Source organism: Cornus florida, unplaced genomic scaffold, assembly GCF_030987335.1.
Source record: "Cornus florida cultivar Cherokee Brave unplaced genomic scaffold, ASM3098733v1 CherokeeBrave_3.0.0_Hap2_Chr02, whole genome shotgun sequence".
NCBI lineage: Eukaryota > Viridiplantae > Streptophyta > Magnoliopsida > Cornales > Cornaceae > Cornus > Cornus florida.
The window spans coordinates 43143411-43155638 of NW_026775572.1; the positions used below are offsets into that span (position 1 = coordinate 43143411).

A 12228-nucleotide genomic window follows, 5' to 3' on the forward strand; every position below is an offset into this window, starting at 1 on the left:
ATCTTTAGAATTCGAAGAATGTATATTTTATTCATAATGTTTTTTTTTCAAGTGCGAAAATGATTCTAATCACCACAGGGCATTCATCCTAGCGGCATAACCTTCTTATTCTCCAAAAGGAGAGGAGGAATTTGAGTCCGGATGTGAACAAAAGAGTGTGTATTTGTTTATCATTTGGAAAAGAAAAAAAAAAAAAATATATATATATATATATATATATATATATATATATATATGATTCTAATCTTTTCAAAAGAATCATAATCAATTTCTAATCACTCTAATATAATTAAAATTGTGTCCTCGAAGCAGTAGAAAAACTCATGCAATTTCATAGATGCACTTGGACTTTAGCTTTAATGTCGGCATGATTTTAATATCCTTGTAGCCAAAGTCTTCGTTTTCAAAGATTACAAAAAAGTTTGTTTTTGGGTAGGTACATTGGAGTCAAAGAGCAAAGATGATCACTCAAACTTTGTTGGGTTAGGCTAGCCGACCAAACAAACAAATCCACAAAACAAATAAACTTTATTTTGAATAGCTCCTTGTTTGGATCCACCCAAACTTATTACTATTCCGACTTGGTTTATTTATCTCTGCACTCATCTTAGACAGTGACATGCAAGTTTTGAAAAATAAATCTCAAAATTCATGATAAATAATTCTTAAGAACTTTTTATTATATTTTACTTTACTTTGCTACTTTATTAATCGATAATAAAGGGAGAGAGAGAGTCGGTACAAAGCTTGAAGACGGCCCGAATAAAAATTTGAGCCTAACATTTGAGTGAGACTAGCAGAACCACGCAACTGGTTTGACTTAGTGAAAGGAAGTGTTTGGCAATGCTGCATAAACTGTGTTTGTTAAATGAGAAACATAATATGAATTCCAGGGAATATTTTTTATTTTTCCAGTGTTTGGTAAGGAGTAAATGGGTACATTTCAGAAGCAATTACTGCACAGTCTGGAGAAGGGCCTCCTCAACTACCTTCATTTTCATTTGGGTAAAAATCAAACTAATATTTGCCAATTACTTTTATATATATATATATATATAGACCTTAGCTACTCTAATTTTTTGTTCTTCCTCGTTCTTGTTGTCATGAAGTTGTCACTTCCTTTAAATGACTCCATTTATGATAAGATCATTTTATAAGAAACTACTCGGATTAATTTCATAAAATCTCTATTATTTTTAAATTTTGATTATAAAATCCTAACTTATTTTTTAAAATTTCTTATACTTTAAAAAGTAATCAAATTACTCCAATATTCGTGTCTAACCCATTAACCCGAATGTGAAATGACAAACCTTACTATTTAATAATAAATTTAAAACTAAAAATTATTATTTTTAAATTACAAAAATAATTTAGAAAAAGGAGGTAGAGAGAGTGTGATACCCCTCGATTCTAGAGTCACGAGTGATCAAGTCCGAACACAGATTCGAGAAATACCAAACAATTAATATGTAATTGAACACGGAATACAAAAAATGAATTAATAAATAAAATGATAAAAGCTGAAAAGAATTCTAAATATGAAAATCCTCAAAAATTATAGATTAATATAATTTAAACTTTCCAATATCCGTACAACTTGGGAATCCATCTAGTGGACCCTTAATAACCCCATATAAAAGTACAATACAAAACCAAAATCAAAAACTAAAATAAGAACAGAAATCCTACGTAGTCGGAGGAGTAAGTGATTGTATCTGCTCAGCATGATCAAACTCTAAGCTTGAAGCTGGCGAACACCTAGAAAAAAAAGAGTGGGTCAGGCCCACTAGTAAGTTTCATCCCACTACAATCTATACAGAAACCCGATACGTAAATACATCCTAGATAGCTCAGCAATAACTAAAGTAGTCCATATAGATATAAATATACACTATAAGACATTCACGAGCCTATAGTGTAGTCTCAGCCTGAATAGAAGGTACCATGTAAACCACACATCACGGTGTGCATGTATACCTAAACCTACCAGGGAACATCAATTATATCTAGTTACTCATCCTAGGCGATATACGCACCCTAATCATGATCCTGAGACTCAAGCTCATATCACGGTACTATAATCATATATATAAATCCTTCCTAATACAGAATATAAAACAAACATCCAATATGTCGTTCAACTGTTTTAGTTGACAATACATGAATCCATGTAGGATTTAACTCTGTTAGTTAATCCATTCCATATATAAGAATAAGTAGGAATTAGTATTTTGATCTAATCCATCTCTAATATGCCACCGTCTGGTGCATATAATGCATATGATCCATAAATGATGCAACACTCATCTAAACATCAAATGTATCCAGAAACAATCATAATAGAAGTCAGATATATGCAAGATACTATTATGTATCCAGTATATGATTATAATCATACAACCTCCGTTTAAATTGCTAGAGTAAAAATAAACAATTTAAATCATCCATATCCATATAATTGACAAAACAGAAATTATAATAGTTCATCAATTAACATCCATAACATGATATAATGATAATCAGAATTATAAACTGAGCACATTATACTTAAATTCCAAAATTATGTTCACACTAGTCCATTTAATTTGCTAAACAATAACTAGCAATTAAATCTTTCACAATCCTTGACAGCATGCAAATTTATATTTAAATTTCATGACGTCCATTTAATCCTCAATTATAAATCCAATGCATGATATAATAATACTCAGAAGTATAAACCGAGCACATTATATGAAATCCCAAAAGTACTTTCATACTAGTCCATTTAATCTGCTCAAACAAAACTAGCAACTAAAACTTCCACAACTTCTAACAGCATACAATTTGGTATTTAAATTTCATGATGCCAATTACCATAGCATAAACCAATAATCCTGGGTCTTTAATATGTTTTATTCATCATTTAAAAACCCCCAAACAAGTTTCAGAATTACACTTTAGCCCCTACAGTCTGAAAATACCCAAAAATACACCCGTAGGGTTGTTCCAGCAAAGGAGTCACCTCTAGAGCCGGCTCTCCCTCATGGAGAGTCAGCTCTTTCACCTAGGGAGCCGGCTCTCTCCCTAAGAGCCGTGCTACGCTCCTCCTGTTCATCTTCTTCGCCTCCGGCGAAGTTCAAAGCCCTTGTATTGATTTTTATTAAAATTTTTAGGGTTCAATCTAAGACCCAAAAGTTTCAGAAACTCCTTAAATTCCAATATGAATTGCTAACAAAATTTAAAACATAATTTATAACAATTTATGCACAAAACAGTTTCAGATAAACAAAACATACAATAGTTTACAGTTTTATTTAACATGCATAAAACATCCATTTTAAAGTTTAATTTAACTCCTAAAGACTATATAACATGCACAGAACACAGGTTTAAGGGAAGGAGTTAGAATAAAACTTGTCTTCGGTTTCAGTTTTGAAACCTTAAACCACCGTTAAACCACTGTCTTTGAGTTCCAGCAAATCCCAAGATTGTTCTCCTCCTCTGTTCACTGTTCTCCTCCTCTGTTGCCTCTTGGTTCAACCCACGAGCAACACCCTTTCTTTACTCCTTGAGCCTCTCTGTTTTTCTCTCAAGCCTCTCTCTGTTTTCTCTCCAATTTCTCTCTATACGTGAATAGGTTTTCCCATTGTAGACCGACGTTCTGTTCTTTATATAGGCTTTAACTAAAAACCTAATTCCACTTATATTAAGTGACGGCAACCTACACTAAATAAAACTAGTCGGCCACCCTAATTACATAACATAAAACCCTAAACTATATACGACATATATAATTTATAAACAACTAATCCACCTAAGCATACATGGAATTAAAACAAATAAATCATATAAGCAATTAAATAAAACAAAAACAATTAACCAATTAATTTAATTAAATAACCAATTAACCAAATAATGCAATTAAATACACAATTAAACAATTAAATCAAATAAATACTAAAACAATTAAGCAAATAAGCAAATAATTAAACAAAAATGCAATAAAACAATAATTAAAATGCCGAGACTATCCTTTTAAAATTAAGAGTATTATAGAGAGGGGGAGATGGTAAAGAAAATAATTAAAGGGTATTTTTGTAATTAAAAATTATATTTTTATTTTTAAATTTAACATTAAATAGTAAGTTTAAATTTGTCATTTCACAGCCAAGTTAACAGACACGGATATTGGGTCAATTTGATCAATTTTTATAGTATAAGGAGTTTTCTAAAATAGGATGGACATTTATAATAAAAAATTGAAAGTAGTAAGAGTTTTATGAAATTAGACCTATATACAAATATATAGTACTAATTTTGTCATACGGTCCAACTTAAAAAAATTCCATTTAGGTTATCTACAACTGTTTCATAATGGGCTAAATTTTAATATTGGCACTCATAAAAGTGTCATTCCTCAAGAAAATTTCTTAACGAAGAGTCAAAAATTTTTTTTTTTTTTTTTCATTGGCAAATGACTCACGCACCCACTATGCTTCTTTGGAAACTCAAACCCTCACCACCGCAAAATTACAATAAAAATTCACTTTTGCCCCCTTTCACACAATTTCTTGAGTCCCTCCCTAAAAGCAGACATTGTATTTTTGGTAGAGAGAAAAATACTTATGTTTGGAACTAATCCTTTTGAAATTTGGTTGTAGAAAAGAAAAAGAAAAAATTTAATTTAATTTGAAATGAAATTTCCTTTGTGTATTTGAAATAAATTAAAATTAAAATATTAAAAGATTGATCAAATAGGGTAAAATTGTAAATTCTAATTATGCTATGTTCGGTTGCATTGAAATTGAAATTGAAAAAAAAAAAAAAAAAAAAATAGTTTAAACATGGAATTGGTGCCTTTTGAAATTTTTTTCAAATTCCAATACCGTGCAACCGAACATAATCAGGTGAATTTCAAATTCCATAAAATCTAACTATTTTCATAGAGGGTAAAAAAACTATTTTCATAGCATTTTAAACACTACATTTTGGAATTTGAAATTAAGTCAAATCCAATTCGTTTTCTAATTATATTTGTTCCAAGTTAACATGATAAAAATCAACTTCCAAACAAAAAACATAATAAAAATTAAATGAACAATGAAAAAGGTCTCTAAGGGCTGTTTGGTGTCTATTCCCAAGTGTTCTGTATTGCTTCTGGGCCACTACAGTAACCTATTTTGAGTCTACAACATGTTTGGCCCGCTTTATTTTGTTCCCAACAGTAGCAATACACTTTCAATATTTGGCCCAAAAGCTAGAACAACAATTTTGAGTTCTGTGTTGTTCCAAGCCCCCTTTTTTTTCATTGTAGCGGGGATAATAATAAATTTTTTTTAGGGCAAATCAGTTTAGCCTCCCAATTAGGGATGGCAACGGGGCGGGTTTGGAGTAGGTTTGGCTAAACCCGTCCCCGCCCCGTCTGTTTAGTGACAAATCCATACCCGTCCCGTGCCCCAGGACGGGTTGAATTATCAAGTCCATCCCCGCCCCCGTTAGGAGATGACAATACCCGTGCCCGCCCCGTTAACATTTTTTTTTCTTCCTTTTTTGACTACTAGAATAACATATACATTAATCCATTGGCATATGCGGTTACCCATGTCTTCCATAGTACTGAAAATTAAGGAAAAAAAAAAACCAAACAAACAAATAAACAATTTACCTTTGGCGTATTCATCAAATTAGCAAGAGAAAAAAAATTCAACCAAACTCCCAGAAAAATCAGTACCAAAATATTATATGTAGAATCAGCAATTGAAAAAATAAGAACAAACCTAAATCGACTCAAAAAGCACTAACAAAGTCGTCGCTAGTATCTCTCCCTCTCTCATGAATTGTGAAATGGTAAATTGAGTCCAGACAACAACTGATCGACTAAAAAGTAATGGATTTTCTTCTTACCAATCTCTCTCATACTCTACTCCTTCGTCATAAGACAAACCCACCACTATTCACCACCACAACCCTCTTTCTCCTCAACTTTCTCCATTAACAAAACCCAGATCTTCTCTCTAACTCGTGTTGCGCAAGTCACCCAAGCCTCAAGTACGCATGAAAAACTTAAAGAGAATCAAGAGATCTTACCAGAGATTTAAATGAATCATTGATCTCAACTGCCTAAGTGGACCGAGAGTTTGGTTTTTGGGTAAGATGCGCCGACCCCTGTGTTGTGAACTTACGGAGGTGGAGGCACTGCTACTATGCATTAGGGTTATAACTTATATAGAGTAACTAATGATATGTATGTGTATATATATATATATTAAAATTTAAAGAATTGTATATAACGGGGCGGGGCGGATATGAATCAGAACCCGTCCCCGCCCCGTGACCCACAGCAGGTACAAAAAATGTATCCGTACCCGCCCCGACGGTATAAAATTTGTTTCCATATCCCGATATTACCGGGGCGGGACAGAGCGGTAAAAATTGCCATCCCTACTCCTAATTGCCTCCGTCTCTATTCTTGTTCTCAACTCTATAACTTGCTCCATCTCTCTCTCTCTGCAACTGCAAACACAAAATCTACAAGGATCAGAAGTTCAAAACCCGCATCCATCTCTATTCTCGTTCTCAACTCTGAACTTGCCCTAATCGCCTCCCAATGGCGATTTCACGCCAAATCATTTTAGCCTCCCAGTCACCTCCATCTCTATTCTCGTTCTCAACTTTAAACTTGCCCTAATCGCCTCCCAGTGGCGATTTCACGGCAAATCATTTCACCCTCCCAATCGCCTCCATCTTTATTCTCGTTCTCAACTCTGAACTTGCCCTAATTGCCTCCCTAATCGCCTCCCAGTGGCGATTTCACGGCAAATCATTTCAGCCTCCCAATTGCCTCCATCTCTATTCTCGTTCTCAACTCTAAACTTGCCCTAATTTCAAATCAAAATAAACTTTGAACTTGCCCTTTCTCTCTCTCTCTGCAAATGCAAACTACAAAATATACAAGAATCAGTTGCCCTCTCTCTCCCTCTCTGCAACCGCAAACTACAAAATCTACAAGAATGGGTTTCATTTCAGCTTGAAAACCTATATCGGCATATCAAAACCCATATCAGCATATCATTTCAGATTGTTTAAAAAATCAAAACCCATATCTTTCGATTTCCATCAACCGCTGTTCCAGTGTGTATGGGTTTCTTTTTGTGTGTATGGGTTTCCTTTTCTTTGTGTGTATGGGTTTCCGCTATTCCAGTGTGTATGGGTTTCCTTGTGTGTATGGGTCTCAACTCTCAAGCTTGCCCCCTCTCTCTCTACAACTACTAACTTGTGTGTATAGGTATTGTTTTAATTTTTTTTCTAAATCAACTAATCAAGCTTTGTAATTCTTGTTTTGCAAACTAATCAAGCTCTGTCATTAATTTAATTTAATCATCCAAAAAAAAAAAATTTAATTTTTATTCCAAAATTCTCACTCCAAATTTTCGTCCCAAACATGTTTTGTTCTCATTTCAGAACACCATACTACAAAATACTTGTTCTGTTCTAGGCTAAAACAAAACACTACAATGCACAACACTTCCTAAATAGGCCCTAAGTACAACACTTGTTGAATTCAACTGTGGTCATCACTCACGCATGTAATTAGTAATTAGGCTAAAGTACAGCCACACCCCTGAGGTTTGGCAAAAAGACATTCAGAAGAAACTTACCTATTTTTTGGATAAAGACAACTCCTGAAGGTTCAAAAATGGATAAAGACACCCATTTACATGAGAAATTGATCAAATTACCCTTTGACCGTTTATGAGACTTTTTTAACTTTACAATTTAATAAATTGAACCAATCTACCCTCATGAACAATTTATAAATAATAATAATAATAATAAAAGTAAAAAAAAAAAAAAAAAAAAAATTATACTGTTTACTTTTTCTTTTCTTTTCTTTTTTTTGTCCCAATTTCTTAAAAATGTAGACGTCTAAAATGATTTTTTGATCCAATACATATATTTCAAATAAATTATATTTTGTTTTTACTTCTTTTCTTTTTCTTTTTTTATTTTTAAATTAAGATGCTTAATTCTTTCATCTAAAAAAATTAAAGCAATCTCTTTTCTTTAAAAATAAAAAATATGGTACCAGTATAACTTTATGTATCTTAAATTATATATCAAATATTATGCATTTCCCAACATAAAAGGGGAAAATAATAATAATAAAAACAAAGAGGCAAAAAATAATAATAAAACAAAGGGAAAAAAAAAAAAAAAAAACAAAGGCATGCATAAAGTTAAGATGCATAAAGTTATACTGGTACCTATTTTCTTTTATATTGGAAAATACACAATATTTTATATATAATTTAAGATACATAAAATTATACTGGTACCATATTTTTTTATTTTTAAGGAAAAGAGATTGGTTTAATTTTTTTACATGAAAGAATTAAGCATCTTAATTTTAAAATAAAAAAGAAAAAGAAAAGAAGTAATAACAAAATATAATTTATTTGAAATATATGTATTGGATCAAAAAATCATTTTTAAGAAGTTGGAACATTTATAAAGTAATAAAGTTTTTTTTTACTTTTTTTTTTTTTTTTTTTTATGCATAAATTGTTCATAAGGGTAGATTGGTTCAATTTATTAAATTGTAAAGTTAAAGAAGTTTCCTAAACGGTTGAAAGGTAATTTGGTCAATTTTCATATAAAGGGGTATCTTTGTCCATTTTTGAAAATTTAGGGAGTATTTTTGTAAAAAAAAAAAAATAGGTAAGTTTCCTCTTAGTGGCCTTTTGTCAAATCTCAAGGGGTGTAGATGTACTTTACCCTAATAATTACATAGCATGGGATTGCGAACCTTTTTTTATTTAATTATTTAGAGATATATAAGAATCAAATCACATGAGTAAAAAAACTCCTACCTTTTACAAATGTAACTTATACGATCATCCTATTTTTTGTATCAAATAGAATATTGGCAGTATAGGTCAAGGTCAAAGTTGCGGTATTGGTATCCGTTGCGGTGTAATGAATTCGAACAAAATCAGTATAAATTGGTCAAATTACATATCAAAATTAAAAAGAAATCGCTACCGATACATCGCGTATTGAACCATACAATGGACCACGAATGGAATATAACCTGAAAATGATCAGCATTTTGGCATTTTAGTATATGGGAATGAGCACAGACAAAAAAAGATATTTAAGTGAAACATATCTTTCTTGGGGCCATTTGAGCGAGTTTAGGATCAAGTTTTCATATTATTTGAACTTCGTAAGGTTTTATGATTTTGGATGTCTATCTATATATGTGTGTGTGTATATATATATGTGTGTGTGTATATATGTATATATATCTATATATGTGTATGTAGATGTGTATATATAATCTCACAGCTTTGGCTTTGGATGGTAAAAAATCTCAAAAATCCTGACCGTCTTTGGAACAGCGAAATGCACTCTCACGAATACACGTGCTTCCCATTTTTTGTTACCTCTCTCTCCATCTCTCTCTCTACCCCTCACATTCGTTTTGCTTCCATGCATGGAATTCTTCTCTGACTACAACACACAAAACAATATAGTGTATATATATATATATATTTAGAGAGAGAAAGAGACTTGGGTTATGGTTTTTGTTTTGATTGTTTATCTGCTAGTCTTGTTCAAGGCCATCAATAGCGACCCATCTCATCAAAGTTTGTTTCTACTCATCAAAATCTTCCAATTTTGAATATTCAAGAGAGTACGCAGAAATGGAATTGAAAGGATCAGTGTCTCTTTTTGTTTTGGCTCTAATTTTGTCCACTTCAATTCTCTGCTTCACGCACTCATTCAAAAACCAAGAGACTTCGTGATCTGTGTTGAACCCACTTACCAGATTTGGGATTCTCAGCTTTTGTTGCTCTGATCTGTGTTTGTTTTGAATTCTTCTCTTTATTCACAATTTGGGTATTTTTGACGGATCAAAAATCAACAAATGTGACATTGTTTGTTGCAAGATTTGAGCTCACATATGGTTCACTGATCTAGTTTCCTGTGTTGGGTTGCTCTGGTTTTGAGTGATCAATCAAACCCTAATCTATGGAAGGAGACCAAAAGTTTAGGTTTGTGTGCAAGTTGTGCAACAAGAGGTGTCCAAGTGGGAAGTCCTTGGGGGGTCACATGAGGTCTCATGCCATTGCAAATTCTGGTGGATCAAAAGAAAAAGTTGAACCCACTACGAAAAAAGATGAGTCAGGGTTTGGGTTTGGTGAGCAATCTGGTTATGGGCTTAGAGAGAATCCCAAAAAGACATGGAGGGCTGTGGATTCAAGCTTCCCTTTGCAGGAAGAGAAGGTATGCAAACAATGTGGTAAAGGGTTTCAATCATTGAAAGCTTTGTGTGGTCACATGGCATGTCACTCAGAGAAGGATAGAGTTGTCAATGGTGATTGTTCTTGGAGCAGTGAGAATCAGAAGCTAGTAATGGATAGTCAGTCAGATACCGAGGCCAAGGCTGCTCTGAGGCGACGAAAGAGGTACAAGAGAAGGGTGGTGACATGTTCATCTGTTTCTGATGTTGAGCATGAACAAGAAGAGTTGGCTATGTGTTTGATGATGCTGTCTAGGGATTCTGGGAAAACGGGTGGTGTGAATTCGGTCACGGAGTCTTCAGATAACAATTCTGTCGTTTTAGAGACTAAATCATCATCTATTGATATGAGGATTGGCAAGAAGGAAGGTTTGAATTGTGTCTATAATGGTGAGGGGCCTGTGGAGGATAAGAAACTGAGAGATACGAAGTTAAAGTCCGGTGTTTCGGATGATGAGCTCGTTCAATTTGAGAATTCTGGTTTTGGGTGTTCTAGGAATGGAGTTAACAAGGTTGAATCAGATCTATCTGTTGACGGGTTCTGAGAAATGACGAATACAGGAAGCCTAAAGTGGATGTTGGAAGTAGATTTAAGGGGTGTGATGTTGAATTGGGGAAGAAGGGTTTAAACACACTCAAATGTATGGAAGCTGAACTCACTGAAGGAATGAAGGTTTTGATTAAGGATAAAGGATCCGATGAAGCCGGCTTAGCTTCAAATTCGGTGAAAAATGATTCAAGGAAGAGGTTAAAGAATGGTTCTTATAATTCTGAATTATGTGGAGAATATTGTAAGAAAAAAAGACATGGTTTTTCGTTTTCCAGTGTCGAAGTATGCAAGAATGCTCAAAAGAGAAGCAAATTCGAGTCTTGTCCTAACAAGGATCCAATTTCTCAAGATATACCTTGCAATGCTGAGAGAAATTCTAAGTTGAAGAAAAGCAAAGGACATGTGTGCCCAATTTGCCTCAAAGTCTTTAAGTCAGGCCAAGCTTTAGGCGGTCACAAGAGAGTTCATTTAACTGGAGGTTCTGAAGACAAAAGCAATCAGAAACAAGTAATCAAGCAGGAGCTTCCTAAGGTTTCTGATCTAATCGATCTTAATCTTCCTGCTCCAATGGAGGATGAGGTAGATGAGCTTGCTCGGTTCATGCCATACTAGGTTTGAAGCAGATACAAGCATTGGCTGCATTTGAGGCCAATATCTACACGTTAACGTTCCATGAAGATGCTCGAGTGTATGGACAAGTTAGCTGGTGGATACCGGTTCACATTTTGCCCAGATTCAAAGGATGTTATGGAGGTAACAGTTGCACTGCTACTTCTAACTGTAAGAACTAGACCTTGCATATATAATGTTTCTATTTAATCCCATTTTTGTGTGCTCCAAGATTATGCCTCCATTTTTTAAAATTTTAAGTTCTCAGATCCTATTTCAGTTTGAAGCATTGACATAGTTCAATTGTTTTGATTCTTATCCACTCACTTCTTATAAACTGTAGTATTGATTTCAGTGACCTTCAAATCGAATTTCTGGTTTTCTTTCTCATCTTTTGAAGACCTTAAATTTACTTGCCTTAGAAACAAGTTTAGGATCAATGATTTGAAGTTAAATTCTTATGCTGCAGTCGAATATTGTTAGTTAGTTTCAAATTTAATTTTACATTCTTATGATGCACTCGAATATTGTTAGTTTCAAATTTAATTTTACGTCCACATACTTGAATCAAAATCTCCGTTATTAATCTTTTTCTGAAGAGTGTTGGGATATTACTCTGCTGAAATTATATTGCCCAAGTAATCTATTTTTACATACTTTTTTTAGTTCATACATATAGAAAAATGTCTAGGATTGGCTGCCAAAAGCTGTACTTTTTCAAAGTTGGTTCCACACACATTTAGTTGGTAAATTGGCCATGAGAATATAAAAGGGTGTT

General features: G+C 33.3%; 1 pseudogene; it reads left to right on the forward strand.

Moving 5' to 3' along the window:
* Positions 1 to 9365: 9365 nt before the first annotated feature.
* LOC132286817 (uncharacterized) lies at positions 9366 to 11787 on the forward strand (annotated as a pseudogene).
* The last annotated feature ends 441 nt before the right edge of the window (positions 11788 to 12228 follow it).